Source organism: Eptesicus fuscus, chromosome 21 (genome assembly GCF_027574615.1).
Source record: "Eptesicus fuscus isolate TK198812 chromosome 21, DD_ASM_mEF_20220401, whole genome shotgun sequence".
NCBI classification, from domain to species: Eukaryota; Metazoa; Chordata; class Mammalia; order Chiroptera; family Vespertilionidae; genus Eptesicus; species Eptesicus fuscus.
This window is the reverse complement of record NC_072493.1, coordinates 22,748,600-22,775,136: the sequence shown is the minus strand read 5'-3', so window position 1 is coordinate 22,775,136 and position 26,537 is coordinate 22,748,600. Positions and strand designations below refer to the sequence as shown.

General features: G+C 43.4%; 1 protein-coding gene across 3 annotated transcripts in view; it reads right to left on the bottom strand.

Moving 5' to 3' along the window:
• The window catches only part of ANKRD11 (ankyrin repeat domain containing 11), a 259,037-nt gene that overhangs the window by 174,172 nt on the left and 58,328 nt on the right, over window positions 1–26,537 (bottom strand). The window lies entirely within an intron of this gene.

Genomic DNA, 26,537 nt, shown 5'->3' with positions numbered 1-26,537 from the left:
ATTTATTTAAAGAAAAAAAGCTAAGTCATTTTGACGTATGTACATATGTGCTTTATGTTTTTTATTATTTATTTACTAGCAGCCCGTTTGCACGAAGATTTGTGCAATAGACCTTCATTCACCTGGCTGCCTGTACCAGTTTTCTGCCGGCACCAGGAACCCAGGCCTTGGCTGTGGCCACCGCCTTCTGCCTTCTTTCAGGGTCGGGGCTTGGCCCTGGGCGGCAGCCTTGGGCTCGGCTGCACCCCAGCCACCCTGCTACGGATCGCAGGACCCAACCCCCGGTGGTTGCAGCAAGAGAAAAACAGTTAGTTACTTACAAGGGAACACCCATACGATTATCAGCTGATTTCTCAACAGAAACTATGCAGGCCAGACAGGAATGGCAAGAAATATTCAAAGTGATGAATAGCAAGAACCTACAACCAAGACTACTCTACCCAGCAAAGTTATCATTCAGAATTGAAGAGCAGATAAAGAGCTTCACAGATAAGAAAAAGCTAAAGGAATTCATCACCACCAAACCAGTATTAAATGAAATGCTGAAAGGTATTATTTAAAAGGAGGAAAAAGAAGAAAAAAAAGTAAAGATAAAAATTAGGAACAACAAATACATACCTATCAACAAGTGAATCTAAAAGTCAAGTGAATTAAAAATCTGAAGAACAGAATAGACTGATGAACATAATAGAATCAGGGGCATAGAATGGGAGTGGACTGATAATTCTCAGGGGAAGGGGGTGTCTGTGTGGGGGGTACGGGAAAAGACTGGACAATATCATACACCTATGGATAAGGATAGCGAGGGGGGGAGGTAAGGGCAGAGGAAAGGGTGGGAACTGGGAGGAGGGGAGATATGGGGGTGGGGAAAACAATTGTAATAATCTGAACAATAAAGATTTATTAACAATGAAAAAAAAGGATTAAGCTGAGCATATAAAGCCAACACCAAAAAGTTACACTTACATTTATTCCACTTATATGACATTCTCATATGACAAAATTTTAGAAATTAAGGACAAATTGGTGGTGTCAGGTTAGGTACAAGGGTGAGGAGATGAGCCAGAAGCAACAGGAGGCCTGGCCAAGTGGTTAAGTTAGTTGAAGCGTCATCCCCTACACCAAAAGGTAGCAGGCTCAATTCCCAGCCAGGGCACAAACCTAGGTTGCAGGTTCGATCTCCAGTCAGAGAGTGTGCAAGAGGCAACCGATCAATGTTTCTCTCTCTCTCTCATTGATGTTTCTCTCTCTTTTATCCTCTCTCTCTCTCTCTCTCTCTCTCTCTCTCTCTCACACACAGCATGAGTGAAACTGGGGTGATAAAATATGATTCAGAGATTGTATCGCTGTACATATCATGATTGTGACGTTTACTATAGTTCTGCAAAATGTTTCCACTGGAAGAAAATGGGCAAAGTAGACTAATCTCAATTTTTAAAAGTGTCTAATATTAGCAACTTCATATGGTATTCATTTTATCATCACAACAATACCATAAGCTAGATATCTTTATTATCCCCACTTTACAGATGAGAAATCTGAAGCCCTGAGAGGGTGAGAAACTTAGCCAAGGTCCCACTTTAAATGGTGTGGCCAGGATTCAAATCCAGGCTGGCTGGCTCCAAAGCCTACACTCACAACCACCCTCTCTCTTGAAACTGAAAATGTAAAATACGACCATGCATGCTGTTCTCAGTACAGCTTTGAAAATCTCTTTAAGCCCAGCTGGTGTGGCTCAGTGGTTGAGCATCAACCAATGAACCAAGAGGTCACCATATCGATTCCCAGGTCAGGACACATGCCCAGGTCGCAGGCTCAATCCCCAGTAGGGGATGTGCAAGAGGCAGCCAAACGATGTTTCTATCTCTCTACCCTTCTCCCTTCCTCTCCAAAATCAATAAAAACATATATTTTTAAAAATCTCCTTAAAATGTAACCTTAGAGGACTTCAGTGGACACTGTTTAAAGACCACTAATCTAGCCTCAACTGAATCACAGAAAGCTACAACAGACTAAATTCTATCTGCACATGAGCCATAAAACATTCCTCCCCTGACAGTGTCCAGAGCCCATAATTCGAGAGTCTCACTCTGCTGTGGGAGTGGAGTGGGTACCACCTGTCATCTTTAGTCAGGGCTATTATCCTTACCTTGATCAATTTCCAAGGAAACAAAAGTTGTGAGAGTGTGTTTTTGTTTTGTTGTTTTTTTTTATGGGGAGTGCAGGGTATTTGTATTGTGGTTTCAGATGGGTGCTATTTGTTTAAAGTTTTCTTCATTTGATTTGAATGAGCAAGAAGGCTCAAGGGAATAAAGCAACTAAGCAAACTTTAGCAATAATGTGAGGTAGGAAAGAAGCTGGAGAGAAAATAAATGCTCCTCATACAGCTTCTTTCTTCAATTCAAATGCTTCTTTTTCACTTCAAGACAAAGCAAAAAAGAAACAGAAAATTAATGTTTCAAGACAATTCTCTTAATACACAGGAGTGGGGAACCTTTTTCCTGCCAAGGGCCATTTAGATATTTATAACATTATTCACTTAATGTAAATTTATATTGCTATGAAAAAAAGCTCCTAGATTTATTGAATTTCAAGTCCCAACTGTGATTTCCTTGTCAGGGCCACCAAGTGATTTATCTGGCCTTATACAGCCCCTGGGTCAGATGTTCCCCACCCCTGCCTTAACAGAAGAAAGTGCAAAGTGAATAGATGCAGAATGAACACAGAGAGGGAATGATGTGGCACAACTGCCCCCACTTTCTCAGACAATTGTGCTGAGAGTAATCAAACACGAAAGCGCTTTGGCCAGTGTGGCTCACTGATCACAGCATGAGTCCATGAACCGGTCACAGGTTCGATTCCTGATCAAGGGCACATACCTGAGTTGCAGGTTCAATCCCCGGCCCCACGTTTAGAGAGGTAACCAATTGATGTATCTCTCTATCTCCTCCTCCCTCCCTCCTTTCCACTAAAAAAATCAATGAAAAAGATCCTCCAGTGAGGATTTTAAAAAAGGCCCACATACCACAAGCCCTGAGGGAAGCTCCAGTCTAAAGTGAAGTTTCATGCTCATGCTACCAAATCCAGGGAGAAGACAGAAAATGGGCTTTTTAAATAAATAGCTATAAAGAAAAAAAAAAAGGGGGGGGGGCTGGAAATTCCTGAAAACTAGAGGATAAAAACATGAACTCAAAAGGGGCTGCAAGCTAACTGTGAAAACAGGCCTCTGTTTAACAAAAGACAGGCTGGTAACCAGTGTCCTGACTCCATAACATTAGGAAGGCAATCCACAATTCTTTTTTTTTTTTAATTTATCTTTATTGTTGAAAGTATTATAGATGCCCCCCTTTGTTCCCCATTGAACCGCTCCACCTTGCACCTGACACCACCACCCCCAGGCCTTCACCACACTATTGTGATATCCACAATTGTTAAGTTTACAGGTTCCCTGACTCCCTAACTCACCCTCAATATAAAAGTCCACAATAAGGAACAGTTGTTTAGACATCACACACTTGAAATCCTGATTAACAGGCATAAAATGGCTATTCCTGGGCTCTAAATCAGGAAATAGATTACCAATATCAGCTCTTAGCCATACTACTTTTAAAATTCCAAATCACTATCACACTCTAAGGGCAAGACTCAAAAGAAAACATGAATAGCCTTGCCAGTGTGGCTTGGTGATTGAGCATCGACCTATGCACAGAAGGTCAGGGTTCAATTCCCAGTCAGGGCATATGCCTGAGTTGTGGTCTCAATCCCCAGTACAAGGCATGAAGGAAGTAGCCAATCAATAATTCTCTCATCATTGATGTTTCCCTCTCCCTCCCTTCCTCTCTCTGAAATCAATAAAAATATATTTAAGAGAAAAGAAAGAAAACATGAATATGCTGTGATCTGTCCATCTTTATTTTTTTTTAAATATATTTTATTGATTTTTCACAGAGAGGAAGGGAGAGGGATAGAGAGCCAGAAACATCGATGAGAGAGAAACATCGACCAGCTGCCTCCTGCACACCTCCTACCGGGGATGTGCCCGCAACCAATGTACATGCCCTTGACCGGAATCGAACCCGGGACCCTTCAGTCCGCAGACCGACGCTCTATCCACTGAGCCAAACCGGTTTCGGCGATCTGTCCATCTTTAAAGTGCACTGTTGGCCTCACCATTTTATGATCAGGGTCATGGGCCCTGGAAACACACAAGATAACAGAAATCAGTGCTGGGGCTATTTAACTTCATTAGTGTGAAGTACCTACAGAACAACTGCTTATTTATTTGCAACCTCTGACAACACTCATCTGTTTTATTTCTTATAAAATGAATAACTGAAGGAGGATAGACTACAGGGCACTGGATAACCAGTCTGTCTTTTGTTAAGAGAATCAGACACAGCACCATGAAAATACTGTCCTCATTCTACACAAGACTTATTCACAAAATCCATTAAAAGTGCTCTACATTCCCTCCCCCTTGAAAACCTAAGGCAAGACTTGTAGTGACATAGTTTAACAGAAGCAATATACCAACCACACAGGGACACAGTCAGGAAATCAAAACCTATCACCAGTGGGACACAACTGAAGCTTGAACTGAACTGGTTGTCCAACTAGAACACTTAACATAAAAAAAGGATGTAAAACCCTAAAGAATCTATACAAAACTATTAGAGCTAATAAATGAGTACAGCACAGCAAGGTTGCAGGATACAAGATAAATATACCAAAAAATCAGCTGTATTTCTATACACTAGCAATAAACCTAAAAAGGAAATTAAGAAAAAAATACACCATTTACAATAGCATAAAAAAGAATACGACATTTAGGAATAAGTTTAACCAGAGACATGCAAGACTTGAACACTGAAAACTACAAAACAGGGCTGAAAAAAAAATTACAGAAGACCTAAGAAAATGGGGGAAATGCTGTGTTCATGGGTAGAAGACTTAATATTAAGATAGCAATTCTCCCCCAAAGAGTCTACAGAATCAATGAGATTCCAACTGCCTTTTTTCCAAAACTGGACAAGTGATCTTAAAATCCATGTGGAATTGCCTTTAAATATCTTCTATACTACACCTTACATTAACTATAAAAATTTTCCTAAGACTTTTTTAAAACAGACAACGAAGACATAGCTGAAATGTCTAGTACTTGTGTGTTTCCGTCTTTCTCTTAAAAGGGTGACTATTTATAAGAACAGGCAGGGGGGGTTGGGGAAGTCTCAGATTATTAATATATTTTTTAATTTAACTTTATTTTATAATCCGTAACACCCCTTTAGTTCTAAAAGTTTAGAATTCTTCAATATCCAACATAAAACATTGTTTCACATTACTTTCCCTAAGAGCAGCTGAGAGAGAAGAGAGCTGCTGAAGTCCCATGCATTCCTCATAAAGGGTCTGTACTCAGACTTACTCCAACTCTAGCTGTGAGCTCCAGCTCTGAGGCAGCAGCTCAAAAGATGCCATAAACATACGGAGAGGAACTAGATTGTCTGACATGAGGGCAAGGGCTGGAGGGGCAGCTTTCTCACAGACAGAAGTGCTGGCTAATGGCATTGTTCCCTTGCTGAGCCCTCCCCACTCCCCCACAAAACCAGCAGATGGTTGCCATATCTGAATGCCCATCAACACTGTTCACCCTGCCCTTGTGATTGCCTGAGACACTCATTGCTCCACCCAACTTTCGGGCCCCACCCAAGCCTTTTCCAGTGGCTCATGCGGCTGTCTTGGCTCATGCTGCCAACATTCCTAAAACCTCTCAAACATGCAGCATCTGGCCTCTATACCACCTCTTCCTAAGCCACCCCAGGCCCAACACTAGCAGCAGCGAGCCTCAGTTCACAGCCTGGCCTCTCCAGGCGCCTCCAAGCCTACAGCAAGTGGCAGCCTTCTACATATAGCTTTGTAGCTCATGCCAGGTGGTCCCCAACAAGGCACAGGCAATGGCTGACCTTGACCTGCAACTCCTGGGAAGCCCCTCCTGGGAAACCCCACAGCCAGTGAACCAGTGGACTATGCTGAAGCACCACCCAACCACCTCCACACGCAACACATTCAAGAGGCAGATTTAGCAGGCATCAGAGCCCTGCTGAATTAAGTCCTGCTCTGTGGGGTTGGTCCCTGCAGAGCATATTCTCTATTGTGGTCAGGCCAATCCTCACAGCTGATCGGCTGGGGGTAAATTCCTCCCATGACATGCCAACAGCAATCAAGCCTAAACTACCAGAGGAGGGTGCACACAGCTCTCACAGGTGACCAGGTACTCTGTGCCTCTGGTGCCTACAAAACACCTATTACATAAGACCACTCTACCAAATCTGGGAGACGTAGCAGCTCTACCAAATACATAGAAACAAACACAGGAAGGAAGCCAAAATGAAGAGACAAAGAAACATGTCCCAAATGAAAGAACAGAACAAAACTGCAGGAAAAAACAAAAACAAAACAAAAAAACTAAACTAAATGGAAATAAGTAATATACCAGAAGCAAAGTTCAAAACACTGGTTACCCGGCCGTGTGGCTGGCTCAGTGGTCAAGCGTCAACCCATATACCAAGAAGCTGCTGGTTTGATTCCCAGTCAGGGCACATGCCTGGGTTGTGAGATCCATCCCCTGTACAGGGTGTGCAGGAGGCAGTTGATTGATGTTTATATTTTTCTCTTCTCACTTTCTTTCTCTTTAAATCAACTTTAAAAAAACAACCCACTAATTATAAAGGTGTTCAAATGAACTTAGGGGTAGAGTAGAGGAACTTACTGTGAACTTCAAAGAAGAAATGGGAAACATAAAAATGGAGATTAAAAAAACATGAAAAAGAACTAGTCAGAAATAAGGATTACACTATAGAGCAGTGATGGGCAACCTTTTGAGCTTGGTGTGTCAAACTTCGCCAAAAAACTGAGCTTAACTCGGGTAGTGTGTCACTTTGAGAAAAAAACATTATTTCGCAAATGTTTCATCCTCAGGAGCAGCAAATGTTTCATCCTCGGCATGCGGCCACCTCGGCAGCCGCGTGTCATCAGAAATGGCTACACATGTCAGTGCTGACACGCGTGTCATAGGTTCGCCATCACTGTTATAGAGGAATCAACAGTAGAGTACATGAAGCAGAGGATCAAATCAGCAACTTGGAAGATAAAGAGTTAGAAATATCAATGAGAGAGAAACATCGATCAGCTGCCTCCTGCACACCTTCTACTGGGGATGTGCCCACAACCAAGGTACATGCCCTTGACCGAAATCGAACCTGGGACCTTTCAGTCCACAGGCTGACTCTCTATCCACTGAGCCAAACTGGTCAGGGCAAGAAATCAATATTTTAAACATTTTGCAGATTTTCCTCTTAAGGCCCTCTTCTCTTTTTTTGGCATCTTTTTTTTTTTTTTTCTTTTTTTTTTTTTTGGCATCTTAAGGAGTTGTTCTTCCTGTTTTCTCCACTGTCTAATCATACACTCAGTGGGAGGAGGTTCAAATTGTCTCTCTGCAGCTCTATTTCCATGCTCTTTTGCATGGCTGATTACATTTAGTTTGAATTTTGCAGATAAGACAATTGCTTACCGGTATTTACCTTTTTGTTTTTTGACATCTTTATGGGCTCGGAACGCTTAGGTCCCTGTTGCATCTGCACACTCTCCACCTCCACCTCCAATTACTAAGGCATCAGCAGACGTCAGTAACAATAAGGCTCGGGATTGGAGGAAGCCTGTTTGACAAGGTATGGGCAGCTACGCACCCATGCTGGCTCCCTCCTTGGCTGAGTTCCATGTATAAGATGCCCCTCGATTTTCAGTCTAACGATTTTAGAAAAACATAATGTCTTATACATGGAAAAATACAGTAGTTTAAGGAGCCTCTGGGACAATTTCAAGTGTCCCAATATTTGCATTATGGGGGTGCCAGGAAACAAGATGAACCAAAAAAAACTCACACCAAGACACATCATAATTAAAATGCCAAAGGTTAGCCCTATCCAGTTTGGCTCAGTGGATAGAGCGTCAGCCTGAAGGGTCCAGTGTTCAATGCCACTCAAGGGCACATGCCCGGGTTGCAGATTCGATCTCCAGTAGGGGGCATACAGGAGCCAGCCAATCAATTATTCTCTCATCATTGATGTTTCAATCTGTCTCTCTCCCTCTCCCTTCCTCTCTCTGAAATCAATAAATATTTAGCCCTAACCAATTTGGCTTAGTGGATAGAGCATTGGCCTGCGGACTGAGGGGTCCCAGGTTCGATTACGGTCAGGGGCATGTACCTTGGTTGCGGGCACATCCCCAGTAGGTGTGCAGGAGGCAGCTGATCAATGTTTCTCTCTCATCGATGTTTCTAACTCTCTATCCCTCTTCCTTCCTCTCTGTAAAATATCAATAAAATATATTTTTAAAAGATTGTGATCTAACATAATCGAAGCTGAAGTATTAAAAATAATGATAAAAAATAAATATTTAATAAGTAAATAAAATGCCAAAGGTTAAAAACAAAGAGAGAATCTTAAAAGCAGCAAGAGAAAAGCAGTCAGTTTCCTACAAGAGAGCTCCGATAAGGTGTCAGCTAATTTTTCAACAGAAACTTTTGTAGACCAAAGTGATGAAAAACAAGGACCTATAACAAAGATTACTCTGCTCGGCAAAGCTATCATTTAGAATTGAAGAACAAAGAGTTTCCCAGAGAAGAAAAAACTAAAGTTCATCACCACCAAACCAGTATCACAAAAAATGTTAAAGGGTCTTCTTTAAGAAGAAGAAAAAAATATTTAAAATGTGAATAAAATGGCAATAAATACATCTATCAACAATTACTTTCAATGCAAATGGATTAAGTGCTCCAATTAAAAGACATATAGTGGCTGAATGGATTGCAAAACAAGACCCTTACGTATGCTGTCTACAAGAGACTCAATTCAAATGGAAAGACACACACTAACTGAAAGAAATGGACAAAGATATTTCATGAAAATGGACAAAGCAAACAAAAAAGGCTGGGGCAGCAATACTTATATCAGACAAAATAGACTTTATAACAGAGACTATAACAAGAGACAAAGAAGGACCCAGAAATTCTACTTCTGGGTATTTCTCCAAAGAAACCCAAAACACTGAATCAGAGAGATATACTAGGCATGCTTCGTTATGTCTATTGCAGCATTATTAATAACAAGAGGCCCAGCGTGCAAAATCATGCCGTAGTCCGCCACCCTGCCACACTCGCCCACCCGCCTGCAGCTGCTCACAGCATATGAACTCTCTTCAGCGTGCTGGGAGGAAGTTTCCAATCCCACTCCTTTTCCTCTAATGGTTTTCCTGCCCCTCCACCCTTTCCCTATGCTGGTCAGGAGAGCTTCTGGCTGATCCCCCCTCAAGGGCTCATCAGGGGAAAGAGCCTTTGACCTTGGCTATAAAAGCACCTGTCTAATCACTGAGCTTATTAGGCCACCCAGAGTCCAGATGCATAACTTATTTCAAATAAACATTTTTGGGGTGTCTGTGAAAATGTAGATCTCTGATATTGAGAGGAAAAAACTATTGCTTTAAAATAATGACAACACCTATTTCAAATATTGTAATGAAAGTATGAAAAAAAAGTCATATAAAAAGGCTGCAAAGAATAAACCAAGATGGCGGCATAGGTAAAACACCTGAACTTGCTGCCTCGCACAACTTCAAAACTACAACTGAAAGACAAAAGGGACATCATCCAGAACCACAGGAAGGCTGGCTAAGTGGAAATTCTACAACTAGAAAGGAAGAGAAAAGCACACTGAGACTCAGAGGAGCTGCGGAAGTAAAGTGCAGAGGTACGGAGGTGCGTGCGCAGAGGGCTGGCAAGTGAGTATGCAGCTAGCTTTTTCAATCTGGAAGGAGACACAAGCTCGCTACTGCTCTGAACTCCAGTTCCGGGCGAGATCCTGGGGACCCAGAATCATACGGGGAGAAACTGGACTGTATGGCAGCGGGTGGAACTCGAGGGTGGCTTTCTCTCAGAGGTGCTTGCAGCCATTACCAAGGGACACTGAGACCCGGGGGCCTCTTAGGGCAGGGCTGACGGGAAGCCATTGCTGTTTGCTCCGCCCTGAGACCCCGCCCCATCCAAGCTGAATGCAGAGGCGTTTGCATATGAATGGCCTGGTCCCTTGAAATCTAAACTTACCTAACAAACTGCAGCTGAGTCAGAGAGACCCAGAACATCCAAAAGAAGACCCAAGGCCACACAGCAGCTTGCATTGCTTCACAGCTGGGCCTCATCTGGGCACCTCTAAAATCCAAAATAAGAAGAGGAATCTGCAGCTCTCTCCATAACTCCTGCTGGGTAGCCTCAGGCAGAGGCTAAATTAGCACCTCCTTGGAGATCCAAGAGCCAGTGTACCCAGGGGTCAGAGTAGGACCATCCAGATTACAACTCCTCAGATCCATAAGGGACACACTCGGGGCAGACTCAGTGAGCACCAAAGCCCCACTGAAGCAAGTCTTGCCTCATAAGGGTGTCTGCAGCACAGAAGTTTTCCCATCGAAGACACAGCTGATCCTCACAGCCAATTGGCCTGGAGGTCAATTCCTCCCAGTGATACCAACAACAATCAAGACTTAAATACAAGGCTGTGCACACAGCCCACAAAGGGGTGCACCAAGAGTGTCCACCTCAGGTAACTGGGGAGGCTGAGCCACTGTGCCCTCTAGGACACCTAGCACACAAAGCCACTCTATCAACTTAGGGAAGCAGCCAAAATGCAGAGACAAAGAAACAGGTCACAAATGAAAGAAATGGAGGAAAACAAATTACTGGATATAGAGTTCAAAACCATGGTTATAAGGTTTTTCAAGAATTTCCTAGAAAAGGCCGATAAATTTAGCCAGACCCTCGAGGATATAAAAAAGGACCAACTAGAAATTAAGCATACACTGACTGAAATAAAAAATATTATACAGACACCCAACAGCAGACTAGAGGATCAAGAATCAAATCAAAGTTTTGAAATACAAAGAAGCAAAAATCACTCAACCGGGAAAGCAAAAAGCAAAAAGAATCCAAAAAGTTGAAGATAGTGTAAGAAGCCTCTGGGACAACTTCAAGCGTACCAATATCCAAATTATGGGGGTGCCACAAGAAGAGAGAGAGCACGATATTAAAAACTTATTTGAAGAAATAATGACAGAAAACTTCCCCCAGCTGGTGAAAGAAATAGACTTACAAGTCCAGGAAACGCAGAGAACCCCAAACAAAAGGAATCCAAAGAGGACCACACCAAGACACATCATAATTAAAATGCCAAGAGCAAAAGACAGAGAGAGAATATTAAAAGCAGCAAGAGAAAAACAGTTAATTACCTACAAGAGAGCACCCATACGATTGTCAGCTGATTTCTCAACAGAAACTATGCAGGCCAGACGGGAGTGGCAAGAAATAGTCAAAGTAATGAACAGCAAGAACCTACAACCAAGATTACTCTACCCAGCAAAGCTATCATTCAGAATTGAAGGTCAGATAAAGAGCTTCACAGATAAGAAAAAGCTAAAGGAGTTCATCACCGACAAACCAGTATTGTATGAAATGCTGAAAGGTATTCTTTAAGAAGAGGAAGAAGAAAAAGGTAAAGATAAAAATTATGGACAACAAATACATATCTATCAACAAGTGAATCTAAATATCAAGTGAATAAAAAAAATCTGATAAACAGAATAAACTGGTGAATATAATAGAATCAGGGACATAGAAAGGGAATGGACTGAAAATTTTCGGGGGGAAAGGGGTGTGGGGAGTGCGGGAAGAGACGGGACAAAAATCATACACCTATGGATGAAGATGGGGGGGGGGGGTAAGGGCAGAGGATGGGGTGGGAACCAGGTGGAGGGGAGCTATGGGGGTGAAAAAGAGGAACACTTGTAATAATCTGAACAATAAAGACTTATTTAAAAAAACCAAAAATAAATAAAATTCCCTCTACATAAAAAAAAGGGGGGGGGCCTGCAAAAATGTTATTTTACTTTGAAGACAGTAATAACTGAACATAACAGGTTTCTTTTAGCTAGCTTAAAAGGTAGCTGCTTTTTTTTTTTTTTATGTCTTAGGCCTATACAAAAGTCTTAAAAGACCCCTGACCCTGCCTTCTGAAGATTTTAGGTTAACACTTTTGTCTTAAAAACTGTGAGGTGCCTAATTTTTAAAAACAACCAGCCACACCCCCTTCCTCAACCATATTGTCACATCATCCAAGTTATACTTTATAAACAGCCTTGATGTGCTACACACGTGCAAAAAGTATACAAAGTGGGTAAACTACTTTGCCTTAGAAGTATATATTTAGTAATCACTTAGTTACATTATTTTATTTTTGTGAAATGAGAACTGATTGACCAAACCTTTCAAGCAGACCCACCAGATGATAAATATTACCATATGTTTGATTCACAGTACATTTGAGAATAAACACTTCAATTACAGCTTCAGCTTTGTGTTTAGTATCAAAAACCTTTTCTGTGTGCGTGTTTTTGCTACAGATGCCTTGCTCTGGATTACATTTTGAAAACTGCCTATTACAGATAAAGCACCTTTACAGGTACACTTCAGGGAAACAGGTGTATTTATGCACACAAATGTTCATATGATGCCTGCGCCACTCTCCCAGCACATGCCACTGCATGTGTGGCCACACACCCTGGTCCTGGCATAAACAGGCTGCCCCCGAACACACCAGAGCCCCACCGGCCTGTTTTTTGTTGTTGTTTTTAATTTGAAATAGTTTTACAAGCTCATAAGACCTTTGCATATTAAAAAATACCCTAGAACACTATGCAGTATTAAATCACCATTACATTTTTTCACCAATTAAAACTACCCAGAATATACATTTTTAAAGGGAAAAAAATCCTACAAAACTGAATTCTGAAATGACATTATGATTTAAATACTATGACAAAATAGATAATTCCTTATAACATTAATTCATTACACAAAGCTGCCAGACATTTCCATACGTATAATCACTGCAGAGTGCAAATGAACACAATTCAACATTACACACATAGCTGAAGTAGCTGTGCCTCCACTTAAGAAACTCTCAAATTTCTGGCACAAAAATTTGGGCTGTTTTAACTTTTACCAGGAAACCAACTTCCAATCCATTTACTCTTTTTTCTGGCCATTCCCATTAAAAAAAGAAGAAGAAAAGAAAGTAACATCCTTCTGCTGTCATAGCCACAAAGAGTCAGCATCGCCTCTGCTTGAAGAAATCCACTCCTCTCAATTCTTCAGGCATGTATTCCTGGTCCACAGGCTCGCTGTACATGGGGTTGAATTTGTAGCCCTTGCCTTAGTAGACTTGGGGCTCTGGCAAAATAGACTACACGCTGGGCCAGAAGCACCTCACATTCGGGCAGGCCTATGAAGTGACAGCCCTGGTAGGCACCCACTGCTTGTGGTAATGCGGATGGATCTGCCAGACCTATGTCTTCACTGGCAAACCTCACCAGCCTCCTTGCCACATACAGCGGGTCCTCTCCTCCTTCGAACATGCGTGCCAGCCAGTAGAGGGAGGCGCTCGGGTCTGACCCCTGCATCGACTTATGAAGAGCAGAGATTCGGTTATAGTACTCTTCTCCTGCTCAGTCATATAAAATGTGAGACTTCTGGAGGCCTTCCTTCACATCATTCTCAGTGATCAGAACTCTACTGGGAGAATAGGCTTGCCCACTCTTCTTACAAAACATTTTCCTGGAGCTTAACCTGGCCAGCACAGCCAGCTGCAGTCCATTCAGTATAATTCGGACTCCCCAGCAAAGTTAACCAGGGTTGCTACACCGGCTGCAGCATGAACCTCTCCACCCCCACACCCACCCGAGCTGCTCCTGCCCCTCAGGGGGGGGGGGGGGGGCCCGGCCAGTGCCTGGAGGCACCTCGGAGCGCCAGCGGGTATTTATTTTTAGTATATGTGCTGCCGAAGCGAGCACAAGCGGGTATTTATTTTTAAAAGACTGTGCGGCACATGCCTGGCCCTCAGCGTCCCCCCGCCCCTGCCCCCGGCCTGGATGAGGGGCACTGGCAGTTTGCAGGCCAGCCACAACCACGATCTAGGTGGGGGTCCCCTCATGGTGACCAGTTGTTTGGTCATTTAAGTTGTGATGCCTCTTGGCCTTTTATTATTATGATAGCCAAGATATGGAAGCAACTAAGTATCCTTGAATAGATGAATGGATAGCAAGCCAGTGTAGCTAGTGGTTGAGCATCGACCTATGAACCAGGGGTCACATCACAGTTCGATTCCCGGTCAGGGCACATGCCTGGGTTGCGGGCTCAATCCCTGTGTGGAGCATGCAGGAGGCAGCCAATCAATGATTCTCTCTCATCATTGATGTTTCTCTCTCTCTCTCCCCGTCCCTCTCTGAAATCAATAAAAATATATTTTTTAAATAGATGAATGGATAAAGAAGTGGTGCATATATACAATGAAATGTAACTCAGTCTTTAAAAGAATGAAGTCTTGCCCTGGCCAGGTGGCTCAGTTGGTTTGAGTGTCGCCCTGTATGCTATAAGGTTGTGGGTTCATTTCCAGGTCAGAGTTGTAGGTTTGATCCCCAGTCGGGTGTGTATGGGAGATAACCAATAGATTTTTCTTTCTCCTACCTTTTTCTCTCTCTCTCCCCCTCTCTCTATCTCTAAAAATCAATAAACATATCCTCAGGTGAGGACCCAAAAAAAAAAGGAATCTTACCATCTGCAACAACATGGATGGACATGAGGGTATTGTGCTGCATGAAATAAGTCAGACTGAGAAAGACAAATGCCATTTAATTTTACTTATATGTGGAATCTAAAAAACAAAATAAATGAACATGCAGAATAGAAACAGACTAACAGTTACAGAAGACATTTTGACGATTGCCAGATCAAAGAGGGTTGGGATGGATGAAAATGGCGATGGGATTAAGAAGTACAAATTGGTAGTTACAGAATAGTAATAGGGATGTAAAGTACAGCATAGGGAATACAGTCAATAATATTATAATAACTATATGTAGTGCCAGATGGGTAATAGATTTATTGGGTGATCACTTTGTAAGTTATATACCTGTCTAATCATGGGGTTATACATGTGAAATATTGTACGTCAACTGTAACTGAAAAAAATTTTTTTAAAGAAAAATGCATCCTGGCAGGTGTGGCTCAATTGGTTGGAGAGTAATCCCACACACCAAAAGGTCACAAGTTCAATTCCCAGTCAGGACACATACCCAAGTTGTGGGTTCAATCCCCAGGCAGGCTGCGTACTGGAGGCAACTGAAGTTTCTCACACTGATGTCTCTCTCTCGCTCTCTCACACACATCAATAAAAACATATCCTCAAGTGAGGGTTTAAAAAAAGAAAAAAATAGTAATAGTCCTTGCAGGGAAGTGTCATCCCAATAGGCCAAGGTTGCAGGCTCAATCCCCAGTCAGGGCATGTTCAAGAATCAACCAATGAATGCATGGATAGGTAGAACCACAAATCTCACTGTCTAAAATCAATAAATTTAAAAAAGAAAAAAGATTAGTAATAAAAATAAACTAAAAGTACATCATTTTCCCTAAATATGTGCTTCTCTTTTCATTTGGAATGTGAACCCACAGCAATGGTTTGTGCAGTTTAACATTAAGATGCAATGAATAAACTGTAAAGAGGGGGTGTGAGGAAACGATAGGTAGGATGCACAAATTTTCACATTATAGAACTGAAATGTAGTTAAGCAGGCAATTCTCAACTCTGATGTTGAGATATTCTAATATATGGCAGCTGAGTTGCTTCCATGTAATAAGGACAAAGTTTAACAACTGTCTGCTGAATGAATGACTTATTAACAGGTGTTCTACACTACAGGCTCTATTCCAGCCCTGATGGATATTCACTCTTCTGAAGTATTGCTTCTCTAATTTCACTAATGCATTCTGATGCTCAGCCACTGGAATGAAAGGAACATAACCAAAACAAATTAATCTGCTTTCTTAAGTCAAACAAGAGAGTTTATTCTTTTGTTGATGTTGTTAATCTTCACCTGAGGCTACCGTTCCCATTGCTTTTCAGAGACAGTGGAAGGACAGATGGGGGGGAGGGGAGGAATGTGTGTGTGTGGGGGGGGGGGGGGAGACATGGATGTGAGAGAGACAAATCGATTGGCTGCCTCCTGCACCACACGCGCCCCAACCCGGGTCTCGGAGTAAACCTACAATCCAGTCATGTGACCTGGAATCTAACCCAAGACCATTTGGTGCATGGGCTGATGCTGTCAGGGCAGGGATTTATTCTTTATATCAGCGGTCGCCAATCTTTTGGATCTCACGGGCCACCAGTGGTCCGCAGACCACCGGTTGGCGATCGCTGCTTTCTATATCTTTTCCAATTTCTATTTGGAAATCATAATGTTCATTAGTATTGACTGTACTCTTCCACTTCTGCTTTCTCTCCCATCATGAATGAAGTGCTACAGCCATTGTACACAGGATGAGGTGGCTCAGGTGGCTCAGTTGGTTGAGCGTCCAAGAGAAGTGACCAACCAAGAAGTCAATCTAAGCTCCATCCAAGCCTTTCAGCAAAGCCTTCACATACTCACTAAACCCTGCCTGACAGGCAGAGTTTACAGCCAGTTCTATCCTTCCATTAACTCTCAACAGATCCTTTACCTCCCCATCCCCCAGGGGCTGCCACTCAAAGTCTTCCTGTTTATTAAGAACTGTTTACAGAACATCCAGTAGCAATGGTGAAGTACAGAAGTAAAAGCAAGCTGGCCCAAGTGAGAGTAACTTGATATGTAATGTATTTATTTACTGTTTGTATATGCTCTGACACATCCAAACATCTGGAAGGTCCTGGCACAGAATGGTATCCTCAGCCAACTCTTTCTTCCCCACCATCTACCAGGAATGTTGGTGGATTCCAGGGTCTTACAGCAAGACACCATTTTGTAGTGTTCTCCCTGCAGTTACCCTGGCTTCCCTGGAAGGTCAACTCCCAGCAGCACAAAAGTCAGCACTTTTACTACTGCCTCCAGCCCCTATCACAGGCCCCAAACTCCCTTGGCCAGCCTCTAACCTGGCAAACCTCCAGCGGACCCTCTACCACTTCTTCCAGCGGGCCCTCTACCACAGTTACTGACCACTTCACTACATTATCCACCTTTCTACCTCTTTCATTAGAAAGATAAATACCTTACTCTAGCTGGTTTGGCTCAGTGGATAGAGCATCAGCCTGTGGACTGAAGGGTCCCAGGTTCGACTCTGGTCAAGGGCACATGCCTAGGTTGCGGGCTCGATCCCCAGTAGGAGACCTGCAGGAGGCAGCCAATCAATGATTCTCTCTCATCTCTCTTTCCCTCTCCCTTCCTCTTTGAAATCAATAAAGATATATTTTTTTAAAAAGAAAGATAAATACCAATTTTTACTCTAGCCAAAATATTTGTCAAATGGTAAATAAGTACTTGAAATTAGACTTATTCTTAGTCGGCAAAAAGAAACAGGTAACTGCACTCCAGTGTATCAGGTGCCCTCCAGTCAATGAGGAGGTGAGAAACACAGAGTGCTCTGATTCCTGACAAACATCCTCCCCCAGCAACACCCTGCACTGCTTTGAGAGTCAACATCACATGTGGGTAACTATGCCAGCCACGCACTCTACTTGCCTCCTGCACATGGAAAATTCTTAAACAACACCCTCTCCACCCAGAGGCTACCCACACCTGTTAAGCACTTCCAACCAGGTTTTGCAAGCAAGAGAATTCAATTTATTAGGGACACTGTACTTATGAGTGAGAAACACCATTTTTACATGTAAAGTTATACCAATAGGATGAATTAGTAAGTGGGGGCAAAGGCAATGACCTAGTACCCACATAGGTTAAGAAACAAGTTTGCACATGTGGTGAGAAATGGACCAACAGCCAAAATGGGCCCTGGCTGGGAAGCTCAATTGGTTAGAGTGTTGATGCTGATACACCAACATTGTAACTTTGATCCCCGGTCAGGGCACGTATAAGAATCAACAGTGAATGCATAAATCAGTGGACAACAAATCAGTATCTTTCTCCCCGCCTCTAAAATAAATAGATAGACATAGACAGATAGACAGACAGATAGGGTGAGCCAAATGGGTGCAGAGTGAACCCACTTTGAGAACAGGCATCTGCCCCTGAAAGACAGTGTGAACAAAACCTGTGCAAATGTGTAAAGACTGCGTGCAAGACATGTGTCAGTACAAAGCACCATGTTGAACTGGACAGGGCAGTAAAGTCTGAGGAGCAAGACCTACCTATGAGGTTTTAGTAAAACATTCATAAACACCAAGGCTGAGTCAAAAGTTGATGAAAAGTGCTCTAGCTGGTTTGGCTCAGAGCTCGGCCCATGGAATGAAAGGTCTCGGGTTTGATTCTGGTTAAGGGCACGTACCTTGGTTGCAAGCGCGTGCAGGATGCAACCAATTGATGTGTCTCTCCCTCTCCCTTCCACTGCCTTTAAAGAAAAAAAAATCAAGGCAAAAAATATCCTCAGATGAGGATTAAACAAACCAAAAAAGAATAACTCACTGAGATGCTTTAAAGTACAGTAAACCCTCAATTTTGTGGACTTTGATTTAATGGACTTCATATTTAAATGAACAAAATTTCCAGTCAGTATGTCATATGCAAAAATTAACACCCTATTAATTTTAAAATGCTATTAACCAAGATTTGCTTATAATTAACAGGTTATTTTTGTTGTTGTTGATTCACTGTTATTTTTAACAAATTTTAGCCAACAGGCCGTATGTTGGAAAAAACAATGCAGTAATTTTGCCAACATAAATATGTCTTAGTCCACATACCTACAACTATAGTCCACATACTTAAATCCAAGAGTCACCACTCATAAGCAATGTCAATGTCCAGTGAATGATTAGCATGTGATCACACCGAATCCCGTGCAGTAAATGGTTCTGTTGTCTCATCCTTAACTTTCTGCAGCAGTTGAACACCTTCGGGGAGATGTTCCCACGTGCACTAAGCCTCAGGCCCCACCCCCCCACCCAGCAGGGTTCGACAGGGGACCTCAAGGTGCACTTCCCATTCTGGTGCTGGGCTAGGAGACCTCAGGCTGCTTCCCCCGCCCCAGAGCCAGGCCAGGGGACTTCAGGCCGTGCCCCCCACCCGACAAGGCTTGACGGAGGACCTCAAAGTGCGTTTCCCGTCCTGGTGCTGGGCTAGGGGACCTCAGGCTGCTCCCCCTGCCCCAGCGCCAGGCCGGGGGACCTCAGGCTGCGCCCCCCACCAGGTGGAGCTTGACAGGGACTTCAGGCCACACCTCCAACTCCAGCACCAGGCCAGGGGACCTCAGACCACAACCCCCGCCCAGCAGGGCTTGACGGGTGACCTCAGGCCACGCCTCCCGCCCCAGCACTGGGCCAGGGGACCTGAGGCTGCCCCCCCCTGCCTGGCTGGGCTTGACAGGGAACCTCAGGCCATGCCCCCCACCCAGCGGGGCTTAACAGGGGACCTCAAGGTGCACCCCCAGTGCTGGCTGGGGAACTCAGGCCATGCCCCCACCCAGCAGGGCTTGACGGGGGACCTCAAGGCACGCCCCCTGCCCCAGTCTAGGCTGGGGGACCTCAGGCTATGCCCCCTGCCCAGCAGGGCTTGACAAGGGTGGGGCTGGCCGGGGCTGGATCTAGCCCAATGGGGGGGTTGGGGGGGTCGCCGGCCGGGTCTGGGTCTCACACGATTTTGAGGCGCATGTGGGTGGGCGGGGACTTGACTCTGGGTCCTGTGGTGCAACCCAGACTCTGACAGGAGGAAGGTTTTCATATACATTTTACTAATTTTCTTTCATCTCTGACACTTCTATTATAGAGAAAAGGCAAATAGCAATATTAAATTATTTCCTCTAATTAATCCCCTTTTAATGTGCACGAATTTCGTGCACCAGGCCACTAGTAATAAAATAAAATAAAATAGTAACAAGACTCAAAACAGATCAATATTGCTACTCAATGTTTAAAATTATAAGCAGAATAAACAACACTCTGTACTGAAAAAAACACCACATCAAAAAGCAGTGAACAAAAGAATTTATCAATAGAAAAGTTTTCATGCCCAGAGTACTTTGAACAAGTGGCTGCTCACCAGAATTCCCTGTGCATAAAATACTTTTTTCTGGGAAGAGCAGCTGAGCATGAAAACACTCTTTCTCCAGACTGCCTACTTTAGGGGAGGGTTGTGCAAGATGGAGAAAGCTGTCAGCATTAAGCAGCTTTAGTGAGACCTGGATCCTTTCCCCTGGACTGCACCTGAAATCCGATTATACCAGAACACCAGAGGAGCCAAGTTATCATGACACTTAATCCACTGCCTCTTATCGTTAAAAAAAAAAAAAAAAAGTAAAATAAGACCAGTGGATATGAAACTATTATGGACCACTTCAGGACTTATTAGTATACAAGACTAGTTTTAAAAACTCTAATAAATAGAAATAGAACATGAAGCACCAATCAAGAGACCTTACAGTCTCTGCAGGAAGTTCATTAGGGGTTGGACTGCTTGGGAGCTTAAGGGAGTCTAAACAAAGCAAAGAACTCACGGAAGACAACACAGCACCCCCAGGGCTGACAGAAAAGCGGCACCACCAAGCTGGACCCTAAGTCACTCAGACCCACATGACATCTACCATGCACTACCCAACCTGGCAAGTTTGGAGGCCTGTTCCTATTAGCCTACAAGGGACCGGTGGGGGAGGGGGAGCGCGCATTAGATGGGGGGGAATGGATATTCAGACACACACTTACAGAACCTCTATCTCTCTCCACTGCAGGTCCAACTATTAATGGCTGATTCCTTCCCAGAAAGCTAAAACCTTATCTGTGTGGCTTGTTTGTAAAAGGAAAATGGGTTGTTTGGATGTGGCATTAAGAGATAAGAAGACTGAGGCACAGGCTTGCCCTGCAACCTGAGTCAGGTGAGTGCCAGGTTGACTGTGGTTGAGTGTCAACCTATGAACCAGGAGTGGCTCGGTGGTTGAGTGTCAACCTATGAACCAGGAGGTCACAATTCAATTCCCAGTCAGGGCACATGCCCAGGTGTGGGCTTGATCCCAGTGGCGGCGTGTAGAAGGCAGCTGATAGATGGTTCTCTCTCATCACTGATATTTCTATCTTTCTCCCTCTCCCTTCCGCTCTGAAATAAATAAAAATATACTTTAAGAAGAAAAAGAAGTGTAGTTGGACCTACAGAAGCATCTGCATACACACCTATATTGCAGCTCCTTTTTCAGACAACCTGTGAAGGTGAGCATCTCCCAAGACACATTTCCTCCAACCTAGAGCAGCAAGAGCACCACCTCTGTGGTATAACATAGGAACATGCAATTAACTAACTGAACAGGAAATGGGGAAAATGCACCACAGAGCAGCCACTTCATACCCTCTTTCTAACGCCAGGAAAAGTTAAGGACAAGTGGTGTCCTTAAGGGAAGCAATCAGCAGAGGAGGGCTCCAAAGGAGACCCAGGCCATAGTCCCAAGTCCCAGTACTGACTCAGCACATCCAAGCAGCCTCTCTGGTTTTCAGGGAAACTAAGAGACCATCTTCATGGAGCCCAGGATGCTGCCCAGAAGCAGTGTCCTACCTTCCCTGGGTATCACTAATATCCTCAAACTTTAACCCCCAAAAACCCTCCTAGGATCAGTGCTGGACCTCTCAGGGAATACTCCCCACCTCCTCCAAATGACCAGTCTATTCCAACTGTGGGAAACAAGAATAACCATTACAAACAGGTGTATTTTTTAAAAAGGAAAAAGTTTTTAAAAGATTAGCTTAGCATGCATTCTTTAACAAGTAAACAGGAAAAAGAATGTTTTATATTGCTTTTGAGAGGGATCCACTTAAAACCAGTGTTTTAAGGAACATGCCCTTTACAATTTTATAGTAGTAATTTTAAAAGAACATTTTTCTAACTGCATTTTATACAGAATGTAAGAAAACCATGTTAGGTGTGTTTTCAAAGAATGGACTCGTGGGACAGAAAGATAAGGAGAAGCGAAGAGCAGCCCTTTCCTTATACCCAGATAAGGGATCTGACGGAGGCTGCACCTGGGGTTCTCCCAACAGTGGGGTCCCCTACAGCCTGTGCTATGATTTAAAAAAGGGCTAACAAACAAGCTCTGAACAGACTCCTAAAGCTTGGGCCAAAATCATGGGTGCTGAAAATAAGGAAAAAGCTTATAATGTAAGAAGAGGTAATGTTTTCCTAAAGTTCCCCATGGCATTAACATCTAAAAAAAAAGTTTAAGACAAAGTCAATTCTGGCCACCAGGCCATTAAAATCCTCCTGATGGCACAAGTAAAGCCACTCCCATCACTCAGTTTCCAGCCACAATGGCAGCCACTAAGCATCTTCTTACACACACACTCCTGCCCACACCTCCACTCTTGTCAGCCTCTCTATCCTCCTTACTCTGGGGTCCAGGGATCATCTCCCACAACACTTTTCCTGTGACCAACTGCCACTCCTGCACCTACAATCCACTGTCAACCCACCAAGAAAGTCATTCTCTCTCTCTAAGCAGCCCTCTTTGTACATGGGGATGGGATGTTAGCTCCTCCTTCCCAGACTAGGTCCTAGTTAAGGCTTCAGTGGAGCAAAGCTTGGGGAAGACCCAACAATAAGTCCAGCCCACAGTCCAGGCCCCATCAAGGACACTGAATGAGTCACCCTCTTCCCCCAGCTTAGCCTGCACTAAATCCATATGAAGAACACATCCAGCTATCTAACAACATAGCTCCATGCTCACCTCTAGTGACCTTCCCACCTCCAGCCCATGTCTGCAACCCACTATCACCATATGAATATCTCATCCTTCTGACATCACGCTCACTGCACTTCACAAAGAAAACAATGCCTGGGTGGCCTCTTCACCCACAAACAAACTAACTCTAGTCTTCCCACCAGATCATCCCTGCTTGTCACTAAACCAGCAATTCTGACCACCAACAATGGGGCCTGAGAAACTACCAGAGGAAAAAAAAACAGTGTGATGCAGACAGTGGCATCCACAAAATTTGGGTATCTAAACCACAGGGATGCATAACAGCGTCAGACCCCTCTTCATGTCTCTGCTCCATCTGGATTCTCCACACTTGATCCTAAGAACCACGTTTTCTCCCTCTTCCTCCTCCTCCTAAACAAGTGGCTTACAGGCCCTCAACTTCCATGACTGCTCATCCCATGCTCTTCCCAGAACTAACTGGGATCCTTCCTGCTTAAGGCTAATCCTCCTAAAGAATCTCATCCCTTCCTGTGTACTGTGGGAACCTCACCAACCATCTCTGCCAAGCTTTACTTTCCATATCTTGTACTACAAAACAAGTTCTGTATTTTTACACATGAAACATATTAATACATAACAACCAATACCTACTACAAAAATTCTTCTGGCCCTGCTGGTGTGGGTCAGTTGTTTGGGCTTCTCCCATGCACCGAAAGGTAGCTGGTTCAATTCCATGTCAGGGCAGATGCTCGGGTTGTGGGGGCATGCAGGAGGCAGTTACTCGACGTTTCACTCTCACGTCGATGTTTCTGTTTCTCTCTCTCTCCCCTTTCTCCCTTTCACTCTAAACATCAATTTAAATATATATTTTTTAATTTTTTTTTCTGTAGCCATGGCCTGGTAGCTCAATGGGTTAGAACGCTGGCCCTAATATGCCAAGGCTGCAGGTTTGATCCCCAGTCAGGGTACATACAAGAATCAACCAATGAATGCATAAATAAGTGGAACAACAAAATCAATCTCTCTCTCTCTCTCTCTCAAATCAAATATTTTCAAAAAGTTTTCTCTTAACAGGCAAAGAGTTCCTTAAGGGCAGAGCTTGAATGTCTGGTTTAGTTTTTTATTTTTAATGATATGGGGTGGAGGGGGAGCGCGGTGGCAAGAGTGTCTGGTTTACTTCTATACCCAGCATCCTAGCCCAGGACCTGGCACATAGTAGGCATTCAATAAATATTTGCTGAAAAAATTAAGTAAAGCAGAATCTCAAGAGGTGGAAAGTCCCTTCCAGGTCATTCAGGCCAGGAGTTCCCTTTTTTTTCTAAATACAGTACATGGTAAGAAATACAATTTACACCTTGGCCCAAAATATACCACATCCAAACAAAACAGAAACATACACAGTATTTCTGTGAAGTATGTGTGACCCATGATGTTTTCTATTCTATTTCCTTAAATTAGAAACAAGCAGGCAAGACCCATCCTGTTGTGCTATCCTTTGCCCCATCCAGCCAATGTTTGCTAAACTCGCTCATTTAGGTACTATATGCTTAAGTTTTTGCCATAATCATGCATTTCATTACCCATACCTTCATTTACCTAGTATTTTTTATAATATAAAATTTTCTTTAATATATAATTTTATTTAATATGACACTGTTTACTTGTTTAAATGAAAGTAAAGTTCCCTTTCATAACAGTAAGAACCACTTTCCATACATAGACATAACCCTATAATGCACCATTTGCCCCACCCTCAGAGTCAGAGCTTCAATCCCTACTTGGAAGAATCCCCTATGAGACTTACCATTTCCTTCAGGTGAATCCCCAGGCCCCACCTACCTCCCAACCTTGGCAGAATTCACAGCATGTTCCAGAGCTGCAGGTAGGAATTCAGGGCTGACATTCCCTTGTAGGCCACCTTTGCACTACAACAAGAACAAGCCTCTGTGCCCAACCCACTCAAATCACCATCACCACACTTCTGCACAAGTGTGGCAAGTTTATGCTCACCTACAAGACTCAGCTCAGCCCAGTCTATGAGTTCTGGAACAACCCTGTACAGATCTTTCTAATCCTTCCCCAATACTTTTCACTATCTGTTGTCAAGTCTGTCTCCACAGGCAGGCAGCCAGCTCCTCTAGGTCAAAAACTATGCCCTTCCTCTTGGTGGCCATAATAGTGAGGCATGGAGTCAGATACACGGTGGGTGTGACACCTCTGCTGAGTGAGTCCAGGATGAGCTCATGGCACACACCTGTTCCCTGACCAGGACTGGACAATGCCTGCCTGCCAAGAGTGAATGTCCTTGTCACACTCACTCTCAAAGGTGGTGGGCACAGAAACTCACACTAAAAGCTGAACAGGTTAGTTAGCACATAGGTGCATATTCCCATAGAATGTACAAAGAAGAAAGTCTCTTTAAGAAGTTCTCAATCATAAAACTAACATACTCAGGCCCTAACCGGTTTAGCTCAGTGTATCGATAGAGCATCGGCCTGTGGACTCAAGGGTCCCAGGTTCGATTCTGGTCAAAGGCATGTACCTTGGTTGCAGGCACATCCCCAGTAGGGGGTGTGCAGGAGGCAGCTGACTGATGTTTCTCTCTCATTGTTGTTTCTAACTCTATCCCTCTCCCTTTCTCTCTATAAAAAAACAATAAAATACAATTTTTTAAAAAACTAACATAATCAGTCAAAAGATAAAATCAAATGACTCCTTTAAATTTTGAATTGAAAGACAAGTCAAAATAATTCTAATGCTAATGGTCAAGGAAAAACTCTCAATGACCCGTCAGAATTCACACTATGGGTTCCAAATCCTGTCAAAGCATTCAACATCCTGGCCTAAACAAACCTAGATATGCATGAATACAAATCTCCATTATCAATATAAAGAAAAGAATTTGCCTTACTGTCATATTATTTAAAGTTTGAGCCCTAGCCGGAATGGCTAGGTGGTAGAGCATCAGCCTGAGGACTGAAGAGTCCCAGGTTCGATTCTGGTCAAGGGCATATGCCTGGGTTGCAGGCTCGATCCCCAGTAGAGGGCTCGATCCCCAGTAGAGGGCGTGCAGGAGGCGGCCAATCGATGATTCTCATCATTGATGTCTCTCTCTCTCTCTGTCTATCTCCCCTTCCCTTCCTCTCTGATATCAATGAAAGTATATATATTTTTTAAAGTTTCAAACCAAAGACTGAAATTTAAAATATAAACCTGAAATATGACACAAGTACAAAAATATCTTCCAAATAATATTCAAGTGTGCCTTATTTTTAAAATCATGTATTTAACTGCACAAATTCAATAAATTTAACATTTACAAGCAAAGTCAAAGGCTAGCTGTTACTGGCCTAGCATTTTAGCACACCAACAAATAGCTAAGTCCTCTCACTACCTCTGACTTGCTCTGTGAGTACAAGCAAAACTACACTGCCCTGCCCTAATGCACCATCTGTTTATGTTCAGCTTGCCCATATCACCATTTTCTTCAGTTCTTGTTGGCAGCTATCAACCATCATAAGCTAGCTTATTTCCTTCTTTGTTGTTTCAAATCAGGATAAAAGAGAAAAATCCAAGAATTGAAACATTCTAATGGAGGGAGCCAGTGTAAACAGGATCTCTTAAAACTGGTTATTTAAAAAGCATATACATACACATATTATTCATATACTAGAGGCCTGGTGCATGAAATTTGGGAGGGGTTCCCTCAGCCCAGCCTGCACCCTCTCCAATTGGGGACCCCTTGGGGGATGTCCAACTGCCAATATAGGCCCACAGGGAT